Here is a 24,533-nt window from a genome sequence, read left to right on the forward strand (position 1 = left end):
CACGGAACGCGCTTGAGGGCAACGCCGCAACACACCCACTCCTCTCGTCCGCTAATGGAATTACCTGTTCGAGTTTACAGAAACCCATAACCGGGGTTTGTCCTAAGAACACAGGGCGTGCGAACGTATGTTGCGCGGGCGCGCGTGAGTGTGCGCCTGCAATACAAGATTCACACGCGTGTATGTGCACGCGATGGTGCGGATGCGAGTGGAAATTATCAGCGCCTTTGCCTCCATCGCTCGAGGCGAGCGACGACCTCCGTGATCCTCCCAACCTTCCGAGATTTTCTACGAATTTAGCGTATTACGAGAAAAAAATGGGATCAATTGACTTAAATGGGTTACATATCATTCATTTTCTATAGGCACATTATATCTCAAAATTTCCATTAACCTGATGGCATCTTGATCATGCTACCGCTATCAATAAAATAAATTCAGATGTATGATACAATTAAATTTATTTATTGTGATAATTGCTAATTTATTATTTTAATTTCAAATTTATTATTATTATTTATTATTATTTTTATTTGCATACAAAATAAATTAAAGAAAGTAATATTATATAAAAACGAGATATTAAAACGAAACATATAAAATACGTGCCTGCATGTCTGTGTAAGATGGTTGATTAAAATATTGTCTCTCATTGATCGTTTGCTGTGGCGGGAAGGCGTTCAACCGCGGAAGATTGCATAACTTTTCATAATAGTTAATTATCGTTGCACGTGGTGCGGGCATGTCTAGATGCTGACGTTTCTTCCGAGGTGTTGCGGCGTATATTATTAATGATGTTACGCGATGTATCCGAACGGCATTCCTACGCTGCTGCTGGGAGTATCCGAAATGTTCATTACATCGCGGTCGCATAATTGAAGACGAAGAAAAAGTGTGCCAGAGAGAGAGAGAGAGAGAGAGAGAGAGAGAGAGAGAGAGAGAGAGAGAGAGAGAGAGAGAGAGAGAGAGAGAGAGAGAGAGAGAGAGAGAGTTCGTAATAACCTGAACGATATGACGATCCCAACTATGGCTTTCGTCGTTTTAAATACAAATCCACGAGTTTTATTTATCCGGTCTAACGGTACCATCTCGAGAGGAAGTAGCTCCATGTGTTGCATGACTGCACAACTTCGAGTAATGCGATTTCTCGCAAATTCTCTTACGAGATAATAACTCTCAACACATTTGCAGTTTATTCGATCCGATCTGTTCGATCATTTCTTCGATCATTTCTTCGATCTAGTCGTTTCGATCTATTCGGTCCACGAATCGAATTGCCATGCACGAACTATGCCCAAGGCTGACGACTGCTCTTTTAGCTCTTTTTATTAAGCGCGCGATAATCTAATCCCCCAAGCAACAACGAGTCAGTAAGTAATGAAGATACATTCATTTACATTCATATTATATGTGCCTACGCGGATACAGTTACTTGTCAAAACGATTGACTGGAAATCGGCATGTGTCATTTATAACAATCAGATAAAAATTTCATTTTTATCGACTGTGTCCTTTTACAGTCACATGATTTTCTCAGACATTTTGACTGTGTGTTCGACGTCCAAAAAAAATCAAGATGACCAACGAAACGTCAAATAATAGTCGTTGTTTGATCGGTGTAGGGAATCGCGATGTGTTTGCTTTTGTCATCGACCGAGAGCAGGAAAAAAGAGAAGACTTACAGAGAAAGAGAAGGATGTAACACCGTGGGAGCTAACGGCCCCGTTTCACGGTTTCTGCTCCGTGAAAGTGATCCGATATTATAACGAAAGCGCGCTATTAGCTCTGCGTCGCTATCCATGCTCGAGATCCGCTCGAGATCGTGAGCTGATAGATCGCGTTCATTTGTTGAGCACGACCGCGTTGTCCCGCGTTTGTCGCTCGTTCGTTCAGGCCGTTACGCAATCACGATCCGCGTCAGAGGTCAATACTTAAGATATATTTCATCTCGAAGAGCTCTGACAAAGGCGAAATGTCGCGAAGAAACTTGACGCGTGAAAGAAACGTTCGATACTTTAATAAAACGTCATTCTGATACGCCTTGGCAAATAAATTTCCTCGATAATAATTCAATATAAAAAGATATATTTAAAATATGACTGATTTATTTATACTATTTTGGTGAGTTTAGTTTTCGACCATGGAAAAAATATACCTTATATTAAATATATTTTTAATTCTTAATTGCTTCTCTTGAAAATATGCATTGCAATACGAATCAAAAATTGTCAAAAGTACAAAGATTATTGAATATGTTTGATTCAAGAAATCTACCTAAAATTTATCGCAGCGAAATGATATTCAGTATACCAAATCCACACAAATAATTAAGTTTTTACTTGAGATTACCGCTTGACAGAGTGCAGCTTACCTGCGGCGGGATTGTTAGAAGAAATAATCAATAATGCCGATCCGGCTGTCATTCGAACCGCCTCATGCCTTTACCGTTAAATCGGTTTCCACAATTTCTCGGCAATAATCCGATCCGGGGCGGCTGTGAAGCGCGACCGGTAGAAGATGCGAAGATGCGAGGAGCCCTCGAGGCGTTCGCGCCAATGGGGTAATGAATCATCCAGTAACGTAGCCTGTCTCGTTATTACTTTCCTTACTGATCGGTGCGCGGTTTGAAGACCAGTCGACCGGCTCGCTCGTAAGGTCAAAAGCGTTTTCGCGTCCGGGTCTCGTTACCGGGGAGAATTCCCAGGAGCGGAATTGCTTCATGATCGATCGAAAAGACATCGACCTGGCAGCGTGTACCAGGTGACTATCCTCGTGGTGATTTTGCCGGAGAGGGAGGACACCGCGTGTCATTATCCTAACGAATCTCGTCGCGGTTCGTTTCGCCGTCGACATGATATCATTCTTGACCATCGAGAGAGCAGCTGCTCGGCCTGTCCAATCGCGACCACACACGTACTCTCCCTTTCTACCGTGAAATCAAAGCCAGAACGTGCTCCGGTACGAGATTCCAGCAGAGTTCTCTCGCGCGATCACGTAATCCCGCGATCGCTATCCGATGGATTCCTCAGAAATTTCGCGGTCGGCGATAGCATGCGACAAGACTCGCGGTAATGATGATGCGTATGCGTAAAAAATTTGTTCTTCGACATGTTAGGTTTGCGCAAGAGACAAGTAGCATCGTTCGATGTCCTGGATGTGTGACAAACGACAGAGCCAAAGTGATTCTGTGAATCATGAGATATGTGAATAGGCGCATTCTGAATAGCGGGCTCTCCTGCGACGCATAATCGCGCCGATAAACGTAGGATTATAAATTACAATAGTAGCATGCGCTTTTATAATTGCTAAAGGATCATTAATTTACGAATGGCGTGACAAGACGTAACGTTTGCTTGCACGAAGAAAAGGAAATGTGAATGCGCATAAATATTGTGGATCTCAGTACGATTATTGAAATCAATTCTTATATGCGCGCGAGATGCTGTGCCTTCTATTTCTATAGTACAAAAAAAATTGAATAATCTTGATCGTTCAACGAGCGCAGTGGTATTTAAAGTGCCTAAATCAATTTTGTTCGCCGCTGAATAGGCACGCACATGTACTATACATATATCGTCGATATGCGAAATCAGTTATCGCGCGATTCTACCGTATTTCTCTTTCGTCGCGTGCGAAATTTCACGCCTCGTTTATCACGACCGGCGGCGTGCAAAATGCGATCGATTAATCTCAACGAGATTTTTTTTGACAGCGCCAACGAACGTTCGCGTTCGCGAATTCAGTCTAAAAGCGCGGCTAACATAATAATTCGCGTTTCGCTTCTCATTGATATGTAGATCGCTTCTTCAGCTTGCCGAAACAACCGTCGTCGCTCTAAAGGCGAATCGCTGCTCCGAGAAACGTCCCAAATATTCCGGAATAAAACCTCTTAAGCGGCAAAAAGGAGAGAAAGAGAAAAAAGCCCGAGGGCACAAGACTCGCCGCCAAGGGCAGCCAAGAAGTGGGTCCACTATAGACACGCCTCTCTGCGTTTCTTTCGATTCTTTTTTTCTCTCTCTCTCTCTCTCTCTCTCTCTCTCTCTCTTCTCGAACAATATCCGACGCGCTGACAAATAAAACAGAAATTTCAATGTATTATAAAATACGGGCATGTCCATCGTTTTATTCGTTTTTAATCGATCGCGCGAGGATACTGCTTTCGATCGTCGTACAGATCAGGTCTCGGTGACGTCAAGTCGCGTAAAGGCATCGCATAGGGCACGCGACTTGTGCAGGGGAATGTGGACGAGCCCTTTCAAGGTCGGCCGCCGTCCAGGATTATCCCGTGGAATCCTCGATCACGTGCCTTGCTACTTAAAGCTTGTCGGAGCAAAACATCTCCCTCTTGATTCTTGCCGTGACTGCATCGAGGTCGACCGGACGAGAGAACGAACGACTTCGGGAGAATTTACGTCGATTGGCTCGAAATTAGTTTTGTCTACTATTTTCAAATAGATATAATATATCGATAATTTATTTCATCAAAGCAAGATATCTTTGAAACGGCTTAGCTTTAAGCTTGCCGGATAGGATCGTTAAAGGTATGCTGCATCAGAATATAATGGAGCATGTAACTATTAGTCGTAATGTATAATTACGCTTCAAGTGTTTACGTCGAGACGTACAATTTCATGATCCATCTAACGACAAAATCATTAAGGATCAGCCCTTCGTTCTATTCCTATTTTTGTGATCTGAATATTTTATTTGGTTTAATATTATTAATCTGAGAGATATTCTAATTACATATAAACTCTGAACGTATATATATAAGACGAATTACATTAATTAGAATAACGTGTAAACTTTATATGTAAAGTTTACATGTAATTAAAAAGTTATATCTCTCGGATTAATAATATTAATTTAAATTCATCAGATCGACAAGAGTGTAAATAGAGCGAAGGGCTGATCCTTAACGATTTTGTCGTTAGATGGATCATGAAATTGCAGGTCTCGACGTAAGCACTTGAAGCGTAATTATACATTACGACTAAATATCAGAGTTTCAAAGTAGACTCATTCAATCATGACGTTCGTTGCATCTGATCGAGACATATACAATATTGCCGCCGCAGAATGATGCGGTATTGTTATGCAGATCGGTGTTGCTGCCAAGCGGTGACCACGACGACTAAAGAGATGCCATAAATTCGACGACGTGGTAATCTTTTGGCCTCGAACAATTTCCCGACAAAATTCCGGTATGACGGCTGCAAGCGCGCGAATGAAGTATCGTGCATAACAACTCGAGCTCGTTGTTCTTGACAAGGCGCGTTCAGCGATGAGCACAGTCCGATGAGAATACTTTGTTATTAATCCTGCAGCTCACGGCTATGGCACGACTCTGCTTTCGAAATTCAAACTTATCCCCGTAATTAACGACAACAACCACGGTATTACTTTTGACTGTCCGTCAATCCGTATCATGCTAGGCTTCTTCCACGATGCTATCCGTGTGGTTTCTCAAAAAGGACACGGAGAGCCCAGGGTTAACGAGATCTCTCTCTCTTGTAGCAGTGACTCAGAATCCGCGATCGCCCAGTCGGAAGTCGCGAATCGTGTACGAGGCATAATAAGCAGCTATTGTACGTCTCTCGACAACGATATACTGGTGTAATACAAGAATAAAACGTGTTCCTTGGACAGATGAGAGGAAAGCGAAAGAAGGCAACATTGTCGTATCCAACTGTTAGCAGTAATCTCACGTACAGAAGCTCAGCACAGCATCACGCATTTCGCGTGATACTCATTTTCTCGCTCGCTCTTTTCTTCATATGGTCGGACGGACTCGCCCCATGACGTCAACCGCGATTTCGTCACGATCTTATGAAAAGACGAAACAATTCGTTAAGATAAACGCGCTATCATCTCGCAACCGTTCCATCACAGGCCGTAAGAAAATTCAGGGATAGTTTTAAGAGGACGATCTTTGTGCAATTTTAGTTGACGTGTAACGAATTGCAAAGAACAAGATTTAATCTTCTTATTGCAAGCAATTTCTCCGATTTAAAAAGAGAGGGAGAGGGAGAGAGAGAGAGAGAGACACGGACGAATGACAAGAAAATAACGGATAGAGAGGAAAAGGAGATCTGTCATTATGTCGTTTGTCTAATGGTCTCTTTTGTTCTGAAACGGCGCACTTTAATGCCAGCATTTATAGGCACGTAACCGATAACTAGTTTGAGCAATACTGTGTCGAAACAGTAATAAAAATGTTAACAAAAACGTCGGCGAGAAAAAAAGATCAAAGACGAACCTGCTTTCGCGAAAGGAGAATACCGTATTCGATGAAGAACCGGGCCAACAAACAATGAGAGATAAATCGATTAGAGCGAGAGAACATTAAAAGAAGATACGAGAGACGCATTATGACAAAACTATTATATTCGAAAAACACTCTTGCAATCCATCATAAACGACTCGTCATTTTTTATTAATACGGCGTGCGGTTTGCGCAAGTCGAATATAAACTTCGATCTCCAGATCTCTCTGAAATAAACCACCGAGGAAGCGATTAATCCGCTTTTATCCAACCAGACAATGGAGCCGTTCTAAATTCCTGCCTACCAACACCGTTGACCAGAACCTACTCGCATAGTTCATATTTGCACCGGGCACGTGCGAGAATCTCGTTACCTGCACAAGCTGAAAACTGTTGCCGAGCCAGACACGTCACCAGACACAACGTTGCTTGTGAAATATAACCTACATACTTTAAGAACACGTTGCATCTAGCTTGCATACGGCCAGTTGCATACGATAATGTTGCGCCGTTTAAATCGGCATAATACGCCGATACGATCCGTGAGCGATTTGCCAATCTTCGAGGTACAAGCATATTTTGAACGAGTATGCAACGTTACATAGATACCGAAATTTTCGCAAAGTGAGCTTTCAAATCGAACTCAATAAGTAATATGCAGGATATATTATAAATGGGCCGCTAAACATATGCATCGTTTTGACGTTACAGTCATTTGGGTTGAAATTTCAGATAATTACAAAGCGTATTATTTTTTATTTTCAACAAAATAATACAAAATAATTCTAATTTTATTTTAAAATAATTAATTCTTAAACAAAATGAGCAGATCGTTTTTCAAAAATTGTTTGCAAGCAGCATCTGTCAAACATGTTGGCAGGACAAAAGGGCTAATTAAAGAATACTTTTTGGATATGAATATATATATGTATATGTTTATATGCATTTTTTTTAATCACTAGAACAACACAAGCGCGCGTTACGGGCGCGCAATTCTTCAATTTTATGTTAAAAAGAATGATATTATTAAAAAATAATATAAGTTTGTTTAAACTCGATTAATATTTTTTCACAGAAATCAGCTGATTAAAGCGTTAATTTACTAATAAAATTTTAAAATAATAATATGTTAAAAAATTAAAATAGTAATATGTTGTAAATAATATGTTATAATATCTTATTCTCGATTAATATTTTTTGACAGAAATCAGCTGATAACTGTCAAAAATATTAATCGAGTTTAAAGTATTATATATATAACCTATTATTTAATACATATTATATTATTTTAATTTTTATAACATTATTTAAAAAAGTAATTAGTAAATTAACGCTTTAATCAGCTGACGTTTTAATCATATATGTCATGTAGAGCTTCAATTAATTTTTTTTCAGTAGTAATATAAGACATTAATCAGACGTTGTGATTGCTCGGTAGATACACTGACAAATTATCCAAATTAATTATTATACAACAAATTAATTATTTTTTACAATAATCAAGCTTCAAATACACAAGACATCTCGAAAACATTTCTATGAATACGAGAGAGAAAATATTATTGCGGAGAAAGAGACATTCTCTCTCTCAATGTTTCTTAATCAGCTGATTTTTCTGTCAAAAAATATTAATAAAATTTGCTAATTAAATATTCTAGCTTACCTATTTATATTTATATTGTGTATGTTATAATTTGCTAATTAAATTTTAAAATAATATGGTAAAAGTTATAAAATAGTAAAATACGTTGTAAATAATATGTTATATATAACACCTTATTCTCGATTAATATTTTTTCTTTCTAAAGCTATATCTTTTCGAACGAATCTCCTTCGAGTTTTAATTAATTATTAATATTATATATAAGTCATGTATATAGTATCGCGCGCGCGCTATTAGAGTGAAGTTGCCGATGTTTGTAGAATAGCGGCCATTACCGAAACGTCGCGAGTATCAGGCAGTTCGAGCTGCGTCCCGCTGTGATTAATTAGTAAGCATAATCGTTAGAAACCATTTCTAACCTTTGTATTGTAATATTTATCAATCGCATATCATAATTTCAACGTTAATATGTAGTCGTAATTGTTCGAAACGCATATTTCGCGAAAAATTTGATGCAAAATCTCTTGCCAACATAACCCAACTTACAATTAATCTGTTTTCGTGCGCACGAATGTGTTGCGATCCGTGGATATATTTATCGTTAATTCTAGCTTACATATTTATATTTATATAATGTTATAATGTGAAATAATAAGATTATTCTAATATATGTATATATTTTATTTGTTACAGGTAGCATTGCGATACACAATGCGATTCACGCGGCGTGTCGGGAGTGCCGTGTAAAGTGTCGCGCGTCGGGAGTGCCGTGTAAAGTCTCGCGTATCGAGAGTGCCGCGTAAAGTATCGGACAATCGTAATTATTCGTGTTTTCGCGAGTGTCGTGAATGCTACGAAGGACCAAGAGAGGAGGAGGAGGCTCGGGGAGGCATCGGGCAACAGCGGGGCAACTGTAAGGTATGCAAAATAAAAATATTTTTTCTAAACTGCATTGATTTATGAGATGATTTATGAGATATTCGACACACACATGTATATATACATAATTTGAATATTTTATTTTCAGATCAACGTGCTGTGTACAATTCCGCTATTGCAGATATCGGTGAGTGAGAAATTGTTTATTATAGTCGAATATATTTACACGTATGTACGAAACCTTGGTTCACCGCGGCACGCAAGAATAATTAAAGTCTAACGCGCGTATCTGTCGCACGCCTTAATCATGCGGCGCCGCGCATAGACTTACGCACCATACGCTCGCCGCATATTTCCGATACATAAATGCATACTTTCACTGATCGCGCGCGGCACGTGTTCGTTTGCAATGCAATCAGCGCGGCGCTGCGTTTGTACGGCCGCATTTATTATTATAGCGTGGTGGCAATACTTATCGGGCCCTCTCGATACACGAGCTGCGAAATCAGGGCCACGACGGGTGCACTGGCACTGTGTAATTCGCCTCGACCATTACTATACATTCCGTTTATCTTTCCGCTGCATTATCCGCTCGTAGTGGTCCCGCGTCGCGGATTTAGATGTGTAGTGTGCCACTTTTGCAGATCGAGCTGGTGTTACGAAATTTTCTATTATGCAGTTGTTATACACGATCCTCACGTAATCGCGAATGGCATCACCTATTAAGCATTTATGCGCGAGAAACCTGTTTGAAACCTTTGAGTTCGGGTGGGCATTTTGCAAGATTGACTACTGTACAATGTGCCGCGTCTCTCTACGCATTCTAACTAGTTCCGATCCGAATCGATCGGCGAATCATGACGGTCCTCGTGCTATAAAGTAAAGAGGAACACGGAGCGTGTGTATTATCGACGCTCGTTGATCTCGCGCGAGTGAGACCGGAGTGAATCGGATATGTCGTTTGACTTGATCGCGAGCCGTATCCTTTCTACGTAAAGGTAGTTGAAAGGGACTTGAAATATTCTGTTAACTAGCGGCGAATTCCGAGCTCTCTCTGCGATCAAATGGCACTGCAAACGGCGTGCTCGCACGCGATTTCTTTATATCCTTTATATCGTTTCGCAGCGCGCGATGTAGAACCATGAAAAACGAATATATAGTGAGTGGTATCGAAAACGAATAATCATTTTCATTATAAACGACTGAATACCTAGATACGTATACTTAACGACACTGTTATCTCAGGCACGCATAACGACGAATGTGGTTTAGAAAGCGAGAAGGAGTAGTTTCTTCTCTTCAGACGCGAGAAAAGTAAAGATACCTTTTAGATTATAGCAATACGTTAGATGTGCAGTTGGGAGGTGCCAGGTTTAAAGATTCCCCCATGTATCTCGTTTAAATGCACTGTTGCGCCGCACTTCCGTTTCGGAGTTTTCCTCGAGAAAACTGATCGAGTTGATAGAGCACCGCGAGTATAGCAATTACGAGTGCTATTAAGCTTGGCTAAAAACTTGGCGTACTAATTGATTCCGCCCATGAACGTAAACTTTGCCTACGAGCCGTGCAATCGTATGCGTCATATATTAGCGCGATACTTTGAAGTGGAAATTTATAATTACAGTCTCGGCTAGAAAGAAAGTGCATTCGCAATGAGTTTAGTTCACATGCATTCATCTCTACAGGATATTTAAATTTTTAATGTAAGTTAAATATAAACTTTATTAATGAATATTTGACTAGAAGAAGTAGGAAAATTATGACACATACAAATATTACACCATTATGTCTCCTTACTATATAAATTTTATAAATAAGAAAATACCTTTAAAAAGAAATCTTTAAAATATACCATTAATTTTCCGAATTTAATTTCAAATATTGAAACGTAATATTAGATACGTTCTTTCTTGATATACATATATAAGTATATTTTGGGGTTTTTTATCTTTCATCATTTTATAACAGGCTATATCAAATACATCTCTCTCGCGTATCAGTTAATATATGTATATCTCTAAGCATACCAAAACTGTGACGAAGAATTACGACAGACGGCATTGCGTCAGTTTTTGTCATCGTGCGATGATAAATTTATTTGGAGCATCGGACACTGATAACGCTAATTAATCGTAGCATTCATAAGCGTTGGCGCGAAAACGTTTCTTAAATGAGTGAAAAAAAAGAAGAAAAATATACGATCCGCAAAGAGGCATGTGATTACGATTCAGTCATCGTGACATAATTGCGGACACGCAACGGTAGAAATGATGCTCGCACATACATGCGTTCGTAACGTTGATAGACTCGAAAAGAGGGAAAAAAAATGTAACACACACAAAGTCAGAAAGAAATGGAGAACGGGTTCGAGCAGAGCGAGACGGAGACACGCCTACGGACGTGCGTACACGGACTGCCGCTCGCGTGTCTACGGCTTCACGCCGAGGAGGTGACAGTGAAAGTCCTGAATCACATTCTGATTCCGAGAGAGTACTATTAATAGTCTTGAGGAGTGCGATGGACTGGAGAAAATTCAATAAGACCGACGAATTACGCATCGAACATGCATGATTTCCCGAAATAATCTTCACCTCCAATACTGAATCTTCCTTTCGCCAAAAGCTTTGCGTAAACACAGTTGACGATTTATCAAAGGTGCTTCGTACATGCTATTATGTAAACTACGTTACACGTATTTATATGACGAGTTTGTCATTTTATCTTACGATTTTTTATTATATTCTTCTTCTTTCGCTTTTATATCTCGTATGGTGAGACAAGTTGAATCATTTCGTAAAATCGTAAAATTACATTTGACAATCATTCAAAAATTGATAAGAGTGTTAGATACATGCACGTTGCATTAAACATTTTTATTAGAAAGCATAATTCATGAAATACTTTACCCTCCGCAAACATCTCTCGTCGCTATTATAGGTACATACCTGAAACAGAAAAAATTCAATTATTAATAAACTGTATAATATTTTATACATGGACAATTTTAATTCTAATTCGCATAAATTTGAGGAACAGTTTTAAATTAAATAGATATATAAATGATTTATCATATTTATTACTAACACGTTCTATAATTTCTAAAGATAAATGCAATTCGTATTAATAAAAGATTAAATGCAATGAAAAACGATAATCCGTTAACTACCTCGCATGATTACTGACAATCTTTCATATTACTATAACTTTTTATCTACTTTCGCGAAAAAAAAGCATAAAGGGACAACGGTAAATGGCAAACGCGAAACGACTTACATCCTCAGAAACGTAAAATCTTTCAACTTCATTCAAGAATTAAATAGCGTTTCGTTTTTTTCGACTAACTCTTTCACAGTAAATGCGGAGCAATGAACTCCAAAGTCCACTAGGCTGAATTTTGACGACCAACCTTAGGTCAAGGAACGACCTTCGTTGTCATCTCGTCAACAAGACGAACTGGTCTTTCTCGCGACGACGACGATCCCGGCCGTGAGAGCCCGATAATTATCTAGTCGGTCAATTTAAACTGTATAAGTGCCGTAATACTGTGGCTAATGATGCAAATAAGCACGTCATATTCTTCTGTGCACGACGTATTCACATGTTCCATAGAAACATTTCTTTGCATTTATTTTATTTTACGCGTGTCCAGTTCAGATGGTACAACTTTATAGCTCTATAATAATTACATATTTAAAAAATGTGATATATGTGGTTTCTACTAACGTCATTATCTCTCTCTTATTTCTTGAGAAAAACCTGCTTTATTTTAATTTAATCTTTTCTATAAATAAATATTCACATCAATAAACCTTTATTATTATAGGATTATATTTCTAGAAGAAAACTGTGTGTAATCGCGTGAAACGCATTTAAGTATTTCTTCAGCGCGCGTTAACGCAATAAAATATAAATCCTCAGCTTTGCTCCAATGGATTAAAACGATAAAATCGAATGTTTTTTTTTTCTTTCATCGTGTATGATAAACACGAAGCGATTTGCGTGCGAATATCCTATATGCAATTGTCGGTTAAACGACGACACAAGTAGAGACGATAAGAAGACTGATGACAACGACAAAGATGCGATGTGCGAACAATGAAATGCCGACGCGCAGTAGATGCAGCAAACGCACGACAGACGAGCGACAATGAGACCGACTACTGCAAGGTCGGGCAAAGTCGGCGCGGACTAGATGACTAAACCCTTCTTGATGCATCGAGGCCGTGACCAATGATTCAGTAGAGAAGCATTCGAGCGAACCGGAAGTCGTGCACCCGCGACTAGTCGAATGCTAATCCCGGTTGACCTCGTTTTATTATATAGATCGATCCACGTGACTCAGAGAAGGTTGACTCTCGATCGGATCGTGAACCCCATAAACCGATCGGATCGTGAACCCCATAAACCGATCGGATCATGATCGCACATTGGTGAACTTTTGACTCACCGCTTCGGGGACTAAATCTAGTCATGCGTGTAATAATCATGCCGTGTATTCCTCGAGGCAAGGTACTCATTATACATTAGGTTCGCGGGATCGGAGGGGTTAAGGTCTCGGTAAAAGTGAAACTCTATGCATCGCTTGCAACGACGGCGAACATGACCGTCGTGGGTAATTACAGATTTTATCTCACATGTATTTGCTATTTTCTGATGTTAATGTAATATTATTTACCCATGTGGGTATTTTTAAATCTTATACAATCTTCAAGAATCATTATTAACGATACGCGCGCGCGTACTATAGAATTCTTCACAATAATAATTTAATAATAGTATTAAAATTTTTAATTAGTGATATTTTAATTATTATATTTCTAATATATATTAAAAATATACAACAGAACATGGTTCTTGACGAGATATATATGACGAGAATCAAGTATCAAATGCAGATGCTATCTAGCGAACAGATCGTCGCACTTGGTTCGCTCGAAATAATAATCGAAAATGCAACGCACTAGCGCAACACTTCTCTGGTATGCAGTCTCAAGTCCTGACTTGAGTTTGACTCGAAAGCGAATTGATCGCGTGGGTCGTCGAGTGAGTTCAGTGTCAGATCCGAGACGAGTACTCTCATCTGGCATGCATAAAATACTTTGGTGGCGCCAACGTGTCGGACAGCTCTTGGTTGGTACCTATAAGCCTGTACATGCTCTCTCCGTCCATCCTTTCATCCTCCATCCTTTTTCGTCTCCTTTTCTGCTTTGCCCTCGATCATACCTCTTCGTGGCCCTCTTGCGTTAACTCTCTCCCTGTGACTTTCTCTCTCTTTTTCTTTCTCTTTCTAGTCGCTGCTGATCCGCAGGCAGGCGAACGAGCGGGCAGGTATGTGCATTTTTATGCGCTCATTTATGCCCACGCGTATACTAAAAATAATCCTGTATCGAAGCTGAAGGATAATAAACCTGCTGGACTGGCAATGTTACCAGGCATCCTTCCTCTTCCCGCGGTCGATCTCTTTCCAGATCACGATTCCTTCTCGTTCTTCTCTCTTCCCGCCAATCTCATTATTTATTACAGAATATAAATGTTCGGTTATCCTCGGAAGAACATGCACTTTTCCGTGCACTTAACCAACAGGATAATAAATAATTAATGATTACTATATGGTATTATGATGCAATTTTCCCGCTGGGCTTTTATATAAAGTTGAAATGTACGAGGGCGAAAAATGGAAGAGATCCCAGTTCTATGATAAAGGACTGCTTGCGTTAAGTTGCCAGCATGTACATTCGTAATTGAAGATTAGATATTAATTGCATCGCTCACAGCGATTCCGCGGTTCCTCGTCCTTCGGACACGACGTGAGAACAATGCACTCTGCGGATAATGGTTAAGAACACACGGTGATTATGCCTGGTATATCGTGACTAAGGTAGACTGTATATCGCTTCGAGAATAACGAGTCCATCGGGATATATCGTTTGTCCTTTATCCGGTCTAACGTCGTTTTGATGATCTCGACTGCAACGAGCTCTTTACATCGTGCCGTGCCGTGTTGTTGCCTGTAAGAGCCGCACACGTGATTGCACGACTTGCGTGCGCGCCGATAATCTAAGAGTAATTATGCGGCTCCCCGAGATTGTATTCGGTTCATATTATAATCCCTGATGTCGTAAGGCACACCGATAAGAGGCGCAATCGGGTATCCTCTGGAGATTGTTGGTGGAGCGCGAGAGGGAGGAGAGATTTTAATTGGCACCAATTATTCTTCGATTTAATTGACAGCGATAAATAATTTCATATACATAAAACGCCTTTACCTCAGAGCTGGAACTAAAGTCATATCCGTGTGGGCCGGAGAGTGCGTATACACACATATACATACATACATATGCTCACGCCCGTATGCGCTAATGATCGTTGCGCGATAGCGCGCGAGACATACGTACATAGACAGCCGTAAATAAATGGCGCATCGCGCCCCCTCACCCTTTCCCTTTTCCCCGATTCGCGTCTCCATATATGCAGAGGGTCTTGTCGATGCTTTCGCCCACGCAACAATCGTGCGCGCATCTCGGCGAATTCTTCACGGTGATCGCCTTGGCCACCCTTGGCGACCTTCGACGTGAGGACGATGAATTTTATTGGATGTGGAAAGAAGGGTTCACACATGAGGTCGTGGTATGTGGCCGCGTAAAAGGAACGTTACGAATCGCGTTACGTAATGCGGCGCGGATTGTCTCGATATATGTATATACGAACTCGTGAAAATTTCGCCGACGATTGTTCGAAGCTACGCGCGATTTATCATCGCGGAGACGCGAGAGTGTTTCGTAAAAATTTTTTCGCCGCATCGCCGAAGAATTAAACTCATTCAGCCGATAATGCAAGGAGAGGAGAGTCGAATATCGCTGAATAGCTTATCGTACAGTGTTTCCTACGCAAAGATGCGCGCGTGTGTCTGTCTCTTCAAGTCAATCAGCATGCATAAAAGACAACGTGTGTATGTACATACAACCAACCGGTCTGATCGCGGCAAACACTTTGCACACGCGCGCATTATCCGTCTTGGTGCATTGTCTTCGTAAGACGATGTAATTTATCGTAATCGCCTGCGACGTGACTGTTGGGTGAGACGATGAATGAACGCGCTGTCACACTATGTGTCTCACCGTGAAATTGCCGTTGATATATATTCCTCGTAATTACATTATTTTAAATTATTTACCGGTTTGATTAAAATTAATTATTCATATCGTATCGGAGAGAAAGTGTTTCTTCGTAAAATGGATTATTTCGAGAAAGAGAGCGAGAATAAAGATGAAAACACGTGTTGACGGCTAGGAGGAAGCGAAAGAAAGGGAAGGAAAAAAAAAAAGAAAAAAGTAGGAGAAGAGAGAGAAACGAAGCTGAGAACAAGATACTCCAGCGAATAAATAAGAGTCTTCTATCGGCGCAAAGTTGCGGGCGAGGAACGACATTCCAATCTCTGGATACCGAGCAGCACCTTCACCTCCTATTTTCCACATTCTCTCTTCTTCCCGCCTTCTCCTCTCCTTGAACTTAGTACTGCATCAAACTGCATCGGCCGTTTCAACGTGCACAACGTATGTGTACCAAAATTAGCGCGATCGAGTATATATGTGCGCTCATTTCAAGGACAGGAATTCCAATTCCATTGGCGAGTAATTATAGAAAAGGGGGAAATTGGAATTTCTGCGGAGATCTGCGAGATCTGTGGCAAATTAGAGAACTTCTCCAAGGTCGAGTACTTGCGTTAGGCCTCCTCTTAATAGAACGAGATACCGATGCTTGATTTTATACTATGCACTGCGTATTAAGCCCGATATTAAATACATGTTACAATAAAATATTAAACTAGTTCATTAAGTCGTCCACTAAACGGCAATGTTGCGTAAAAAGGACGAAGCAATGCTTTCCATATAATTCGAAAGCAATGGCGACATGGAATGCCGTCAAGGTCCGCAGATATGTAATCAACTCTCGCGTATATAACGTGTAGGATAGAGAAAAGAGGGAAACGTAAACTTCTCTGAAGGAAGGAAAAGAAGGAAAGTTCTCTTTCCAGCGCACGGTATTCCTGTGGGAACTTCTCAGCGTTCAGATGATTATACCGCTAGAGAGATAACGAATGTATGACAGACTCGTAGTCGACCCGTGCAACAGTAACAGCATGTATGCTCGCGTATTAAGATACGATAAAGTCTATTTAATTCCAGGCAAGTAACAAAAATATGCGAGGACTACAAATGCACCGAGTACACGGGAACAACCGTTCCCGCAGACACAATCGTGACTCTTTTCCATTTTGAGAGAAAGAGAGAGAGAGAGAGAGAGAGAGAGAGAGAGAGAGAGAGAGAGAGAGAGAGAGAGAGAGAGAGAGAGAGAGAGAGAGAGAGAGAGAGGTATTCTTGTAACCAAAGACTGGCGACGTACGGCGAGATTGCGCGCGTATTTCGCGAATTTCTTAACAAGGAGCCGAAAGGGGAAAGTCGAGATCGCCGGCAAGAGAACGGCGGCTGGGCGGTCAAAAGTGCTGCGTCGTCGTCAGCGATGAGATAACCGGCCTGCAGATTAGAGGTCCTCTTTCCGGTGAATTTATCACCGAGATGCGCGTGCAAAAATGCGCTTTGTCGGCGATGCGAGTCTCAACGAATCACCAGAGCGCGGGGCAGGTGCTGCTCGTTAGACGCACAAAAAATTAAAACGAGTTTTATTGAATTTCAGTCGATGAATAATCGAATTGATGCGGTAGATATGGTGGTGGTTTAATGGAAACTCGAGGTCCCGCGAGCGATCTCTGCAAATAGTTAAGATTTGATTTAAAAATTCCTTCATGCTCGTTGCTTTCACGTTTCATCGCGTACTTCAAATATTTACGCGATAAGGAAAAAGCGAACCTTCTCTCACTCGACTCGCATCATTTGCGGTCGAGAATTGAAGACACTAACCAATCCGGTTACAATGAATTCAGATTTTGCACATCATGTACAAATTGATTTCTGTGTTAATTTGTAAGAAATAACACAAGAAAGAAATAACATTTTACTCAAAAAAATATTTCAATCTGCCGATTGCAATCCACCATATTTATTCTGCAAATAAGCACTAAATCAATTTTCAATGCAATTTGAAATAAGAAAATAATATGACTGAAATAAAACTCCGAAGGCAGCGCAAATTACGAATGATGAAGTATTAAAGTTGGACCAATGCGTTACGAAATAAAAGCTATATATCGCTCGGCGCACGAAATTTCGTTCTTCAAAGATTTAACGATCGTGTTTCTTAGTGTTCGGCCTTGGAAATCGTTTCGCTTGTATTCGCGGCACTTACGTAATCTCCAAACAACTTACGAGAACTCGCTGTAGAGATCTCTGCGCCATCGTCCTCACTAAACTTTTCACTAATTAAAAAGAAAGTCAAGTTTCACGACATTTTACAATGTCATAAAGTTAGATACGGCTGATCAACCATTGCTGTCAAAAAAGCGGAGTAAAAAAACATCTTTCAGATAATACTGAAATCTAATTGGTGACGTTTAGCAACAAAAAATATTTACGGTACCTCTCTATTGTGTTATTACTTCTATTTTATTATTATCTAGGTTTGATAAAATTTATTTAAACCGAAAGATTATTGTCGCCTGGCGTGAAAAGTTAAAATAAAAAGTATATCTAAGAAACGTGTCAATATTTATACAGCAAGTGTATCACGATGCTGGTATTGTGTGGAGTATGTTTATCTTCGATACATTCAGGCTCTTCATGGGCCTAGTCGCCAGTAAAGTCCTCTTCACGATTCAGTGAGTTGGAATGTCTAGCGACTAGATATTTGAACGGCGATGCCACGACATTGAACGTCAGGAACCATGCTGGGAACTGGTAGGTGCCAGTTGTTAACTATCGGATGTCGGTTTTGTCAAGCGAGCATTGCCCTGTCCGACATATTACGTAGGATCGTGTGAGGATTTTTAAATGTCGAAAGTGTCGAGAGACATATGATTGTAAAAATAATCATAGCACTATGAATGCTCGAACATACTATTTTATGATAATGAAATATAAATACGAATTCACATTCTCAATTCTTCAATGAACATCATGGAGATTGCAACAATGTATCTCATTACAAGTATTAAATGCAGCGACAATTGAGGCGCCAAGAGATCAACTCTGCTGGATGATGCAGAGTTTTCTTATAACATTGAACAAGTACCTGCAATATCTGCAACGCTTTGCTTACTTATTCTTCGCGATCACTATTTGCGAAAGGTTCTGACAGTTGACTTTAACTTCTCATTTCTCTGGTTTGATACGTTGTAGACGATGATATATTTCTGTCGTAAGTAAAATGTTGGCGCATAACACTTTTATCTGATTTAAATTAAACACTTTAATTAAAAAATAAATATATTATTATTTTGATAAAATACATTTTAAGAAAAATAAAACTTTGTCCAATTTTTATATTAATCACTGCAATAATAAAATTTATAATCATAATATAATTTAATAAAAGATATTATAAAAATATTTCGATTATATACTGTACATATTAAACAGTCAATATATTTATAACAATCTTCGTGAAAATCGCTATATTTAAAATTATTTTCATTCGCCTGATTGCAAGTCTGCGTCGCATCTAAATCGATTTTTCAATGGACTGTTCATCGTGAAAGGCAAATAGAGAGCCGCGCGGGAACATTTCGCTCGAATCGACCTGAAGAGTCATCGCGACATGACATTGTTACTCCTGAAAGGTTATCGACGCGAATTATCCACGCGAGTCGAGGAGAGCGCGCGAAATCTTCGCCGAGAGCTTGTCATGCAGGAACCGTGCTCGATAGTCGGCATCAGGCACGTTCCCGAGCGTGCGCCCGTATTTATGGTGCTCTGTCGCACAAGTCGTTAACTTCTACGGCAGCGCCTGAGGGGCCTGCGAGCCCAGGAAGCGGGATTGCCACCACGGTGAGATCTCCACCTCGTGACCTATGTCATGCAGCGGTATTTACGATGCCAAGTAAGCGCCGGCGAGCTGAGAATCGTCCCTCGTCACGCTCCGGATGTATGAAGCAAAATGGAGCAAGCATCGACACGACAGCGGCGTGTCTCACACGGAAGATGAATATGACCGATATGCACGTATATTCCTATAATACAGCTATATATGCGAGGGAAATGCAACTTCCACACGAATGGGTGGTTTGTACTTAATTACAAGTCTGTTGCGCATGTTGCATAAAATTGTAGAATATTGAAAGATGAACTGCAAAGATAGCAGAAATCAAGACAGATAGATAAATCTCACGAATTATTTTCGTTAGACAGCAAATCATGCTTGTTTTTTTCTCATGATTTGAAATTATTTTCATACATTTTTATCACTCATCTAGCATATTTCGATGAAATCAGTAAATTTGTATCTTGTTTTATTCTGTAGTTACTTTACAATATGATCATAAACGACGTCAACACCTTTATGGGTTTAATGGTAAAGCAACATGCAAGCTGGCATACTTCTCAAACATGGGAACGGATTTACAACGGTCATATAATAATCTCTGTCGTACAGTCATTCCCACAAACATTAGCTTAACTGAAGCTAAACTAATGTTTAACTAATGTATATGGGAACCAGTAGAACAATTTTAAATAATTTTCCGTAACATAGAAATGCGTGTATATAATATTTAATCGCAAATGCTAAATGAACCAGTATTACGTATATGTAATTGGTACCGAGATTAATTATTTCGCATTTATCAATACGATGATGATAATGCGTCTTCTTCATTCTATGACGATTATCGTCGAAAGCTTCCCCGTATACATAAATGGCAGTCAAGGATCAAGTCGTTACGGTTGATATTAAAAAAAAAAAAAAAAAAGAAATTTCGATACCCGATCAATTTGCATACATTTGTTTATGTTCACTCGCCGCTTCTCGTAAAAACGGACGAAAATAACAACCGCGGTCGGAATGACGGAATCGTATTGGCAGCCGTACTTTAAGGACACTCGGAGCCGAGTGTCGAGAGCGACATCGATGCCCGATCGGCATTTCTCGGCCGAAGTTTACGAACGTGCTCGGGGGCCATTGACATCACTGGACCTCGATCTAACCCCGGAGGTAAGCGGCACTCGCACCGCGAGAGAATTCGCATAATTGCTGACGGATGTTAATGCGCCCCGCCGCGCCGCTCGAAGAGGAAAGACCAGATTTGCAAGTTTCGAAGCCGCGCATCTCGGGATTACAGACTGACGTGGACCTTGGGTGATCACGAGAAGTAGTTTAGGCGATATTCCAATCGAATGACTTCGAAAACCATTCGACTTTTTCTGTCGTCGTCGTCAACTGCGAGCGAGAACCGTCAGCACAGGTATTAACTCTGGTTATTTACTGGTTCTATCTGTTCTAACGTTTTTATCTGCGGCAACAACATTCAATTTGCAATGGGCGTTTACGTGATATTGAACGAAAGCCTCTCTAACCGATAAATATTACTCGTATATACCAATGCGCGATGTCGAAAGTATAGGTATATCTCTCCAAATGACATCAGCGAACCACTACTCGATCGTGACGCGATAAACAATTTATAGCGAAGCCAGGTATGAGTCACGGTATAAACGGAGAATCATATAGTGTTGTAGAGAACGCTTGTATGGACAATTTTATTGCGTATTGCATCTATCGCGTAGATATGTGTTTGTGCGATTAATAATTGTACAAGTTTGTGCGTAATTTATTCCAGTCTCCATTAACACGCACATCGAGAATTATATATATACATATATATAATAACACAGACATACTGTAAATAATATATCTGCGATTTTGAGAATCACTTTATGCTTTTTACAATTAGATATTATATTATAAGTAACTATATCTTGTTTTATAGAAATATGTTTTTTTAATCATATAATGTCTACTTAAACTGCCTTTAATATCCTAAAGTGTTTCCGATGACTTTGCATGATTGTAGTGACAAAACATTATTTGGATGAGTTGGGACATAATAGCATATATCCATAGTCATATAATGAGACCGCTGTCAATCCAAGAATAGTGAAGTTGTTAAAGCGGAACGAAAATAATCATATTCTTCTTGTTTGAAATTTCATTATATAACTCTATGCAATTTCTTAATTATAATTTGTACTCTTGTTAATTTTTTCATATATAAATATAAATTATATATAAGTAAATATAAATTTTCACGAAAATTTTGCGCAATTTATCTCGAAATATGAATTTTACTGATTCTTCGTGTTTATATAAATCATGGCTGCAATGCATACGCTTGTAAATATCATATCATTTAAAAAGAAGTGAATCCGAATTTGCATATTAATAAATCATATTTAAAAAAAAATTTTTTCCGCGATTACCGTACCTGGCTCTCAATTGGCTTGTTTCCCATTTATTTGGATATTTAAAAGATATTGTATAATCTTCTTATCCGTGACCTTAATCGCGAGATAACAGCGGACAGTATTTTCGATGGATGATGTCACTTTTGATCTCTTCAATGCGTTATGATTTTCTACATGAATCATTGTTAACCCCGATGACATCTAAAGGGTTTTTGGATTTCCTCAAGGAACAAATAATTTAGTATTTATTCACGTACATATTCTTTCTATTTATATATACAGATATATGTATATGTGTGTATATATACATACATGTACATATATTATATACACGGGATGTACAATATATTTATTGCGAGAAATACAACTTCCTTTCAGACACGAAATTGCCATCAGAAACATACGCTCGTATATTTCGTATGAATAAAGTGTTCAAACGTATTTTATAAAACCAAGAATATCGTATAAATATCAATGACGAGGTAACGTGCGAATATTTACATATGCATCAATTGTCTGACAAGTTAGTCAGTTGTGTGAATTGGTTTCTATTCATATTCGTATACAGACGTGAAATTACACATGAGCTGTGTTGCAGTTCGTTATAAATGCATCCATATCCCAGTGTTCCTCCCTTTCTCGCTACGTATCGAGATAAATTGCGACTCTTGCTTAGCGAGCGAGATGTATCCTTTCATCGAATACCCATAGAAACAAGAACATTGGCCTAAGAGATATGACGTTGCGATGTAACGTGAGAAATCTTTCGAAGATATCGCGCGTGAATCATAGTTTCGTGGATACCGATCATCTTATGACATCTATCCTCTGCTTGAGATGCAACAACAGTTAGCATCTTATCGATCACAATTAAAACGTGATTGCGGTGATAATACTTTTTCATCGCAATCTCGTTATATATTAAAATAAAACAACAAAAATAAATAATACTTGATTATTCTTTATATATATTTTAATTTTTTTACTAGATTATATTAACAGCTTATTAATTTTTCTTAAAATTTTTTGTAACGTGTGCAATTTACATTTAGTAAAAAATATGCGTTTTGTTAACACATAAGCATATACATACATTACAAGAATTTCTATTTCTTGAAACATGATAAAATTTTTAATCATTATGCTGTTGTTACCACTCACTACTTCTATTACCAATCGACAGATATAAGTTCTTTCAAAATAATAATAACTATAATTTTCATGTTAATCTCAGGCAGCGGAAACAAAACCTTGTTGGTAAAAGACAGTAGACTCAAGATACCTTTATCCGCGCACAATACAAAATGTGCATGCATGCAATTTCGATGAGCTAAATTATGCTTGGGTTGGGCACGATAAACGTACATCAACATTATTATCGCTGTTGTTGCTGTATTTCGTAGCGTGTTGCCATTAACGGGTTCTTTGAAAGCCCACCAAAGGGGCAAGCAAGGCGAGTCGGCACGGCGAGAGCCATCAAGACCGAAGTGAGAAAATCAAGAGGGAGCCTACCGGTTAGGTATATTATTATAGCGTTTCCTCGGATCGTCATGGTCACCAAGTCGGTTGGTGGGTCGGCCAATCAACCGCTGTGATCTCGGTACAAAAGGAGTTTTCCGTCTCCGAGCTCAAGGTTGGAAGCCATCCAATCCCCGTAGTCGTCGAAAAAAAAAAGCGGAATTAGCTGCAAAAATTGTATCCGGAGATACGGAGTTTGTTAGCGCGTCTTCTTGTGCAAGAAAACGAATCTTCTTCGAGAACCGAATGATCCGTAATAACTGTCTGCGGCCAACTGTGTTCTCTCGACTTTACGATATCTTTGCCTGCGGATGTTTACCTCTTTTCTTTCTTTACGTTGTGTGTTATGTTATGCATATGCGTATATATGGATTTTAGCATATCCCATGTATAAAAATGTTCAAATTAACATCTGCCGATGAAATACAGAGGAACATGTGCGAATGTCTTCCAAAATCGATAATATTACGAAACCGGAGTCGATGGAGAAAACGTTAACGCATAGAAAGGCAGGAGAAAATGTCAAACCATCGAGAAGCATATTATTATGGATTTGCAATTAGCGTTGCACGTTAGAGCGACTGCCATCTTCGTAAAATAATGAAACACATTGTGTCTTACTTTCACTTCCGCCATAGTTTCTAATAAAATTATCCATCGTTGTATTATAATACTCCGAAAATCGTTTATAACTCGTATAGAAAATACGTAACGTTAAAAGAGCAGAATAATGAGAGAGTGGACTTAAAATTACATTTTGCTGCATAATATTGACATTCTATATTTAATTGTAAGTCCTCGGGACTCTATAATATTTCGTGAAGATATCGACCAAGTTGCCTATGTCTTCCGGTCACAAATTAATTTCAAAGCACGTTCACCGTCAAGACCCTGAATTGTTACGACACCTGAAGGC

General features: G+C 39.4%; 1 protein-coding gene and 1 long non-coding RNA gene across 4 annotated transcripts in view; one reads left to right on the plus strand and one right to left on the minus strand.

The window, feature by feature from the left end:
- Positions 1-8,933, plus strand: part of LOC145945970 (uncharacterized) — a 169,662-nt gene extending 160,729 nt beyond the window's left edge. For both annotated transcript variants that reach the window (XR_014426949.1, XR_014426950.1), the window contains one exon: positions 8,562-8,933. This is a non-coding gene — a long non-coding RNA (uncharacterized LOC145945970). The remainder of the gene's footprint in view (positions 1-8,561) is intronic.
- Positions 1-24,533, minus strand: part of Shrm (shroom) — a 159,388-nt gene that overhangs the window by 83,922 nt on the left and 50,933 nt on the right. The gene's annotated exons all lie outside the window — the stretch shown is intronic.

Source organism: Prenolepis imparis, unplaced genomic scaffold (genome assembly GCF_030444845.1).
Source record: "Prenolepis imparis isolate NDT839.2.m4 unplaced genomic scaffold, iyPreImpa1.0 SCAF_2, whole genome shotgun sequence".
Classification (NCBI taxonomy): Eukaryota; Metazoa; Arthropoda; class Insecta; order Hymenoptera; family Formicidae; genus Prenolepis; species Prenolepis imparis.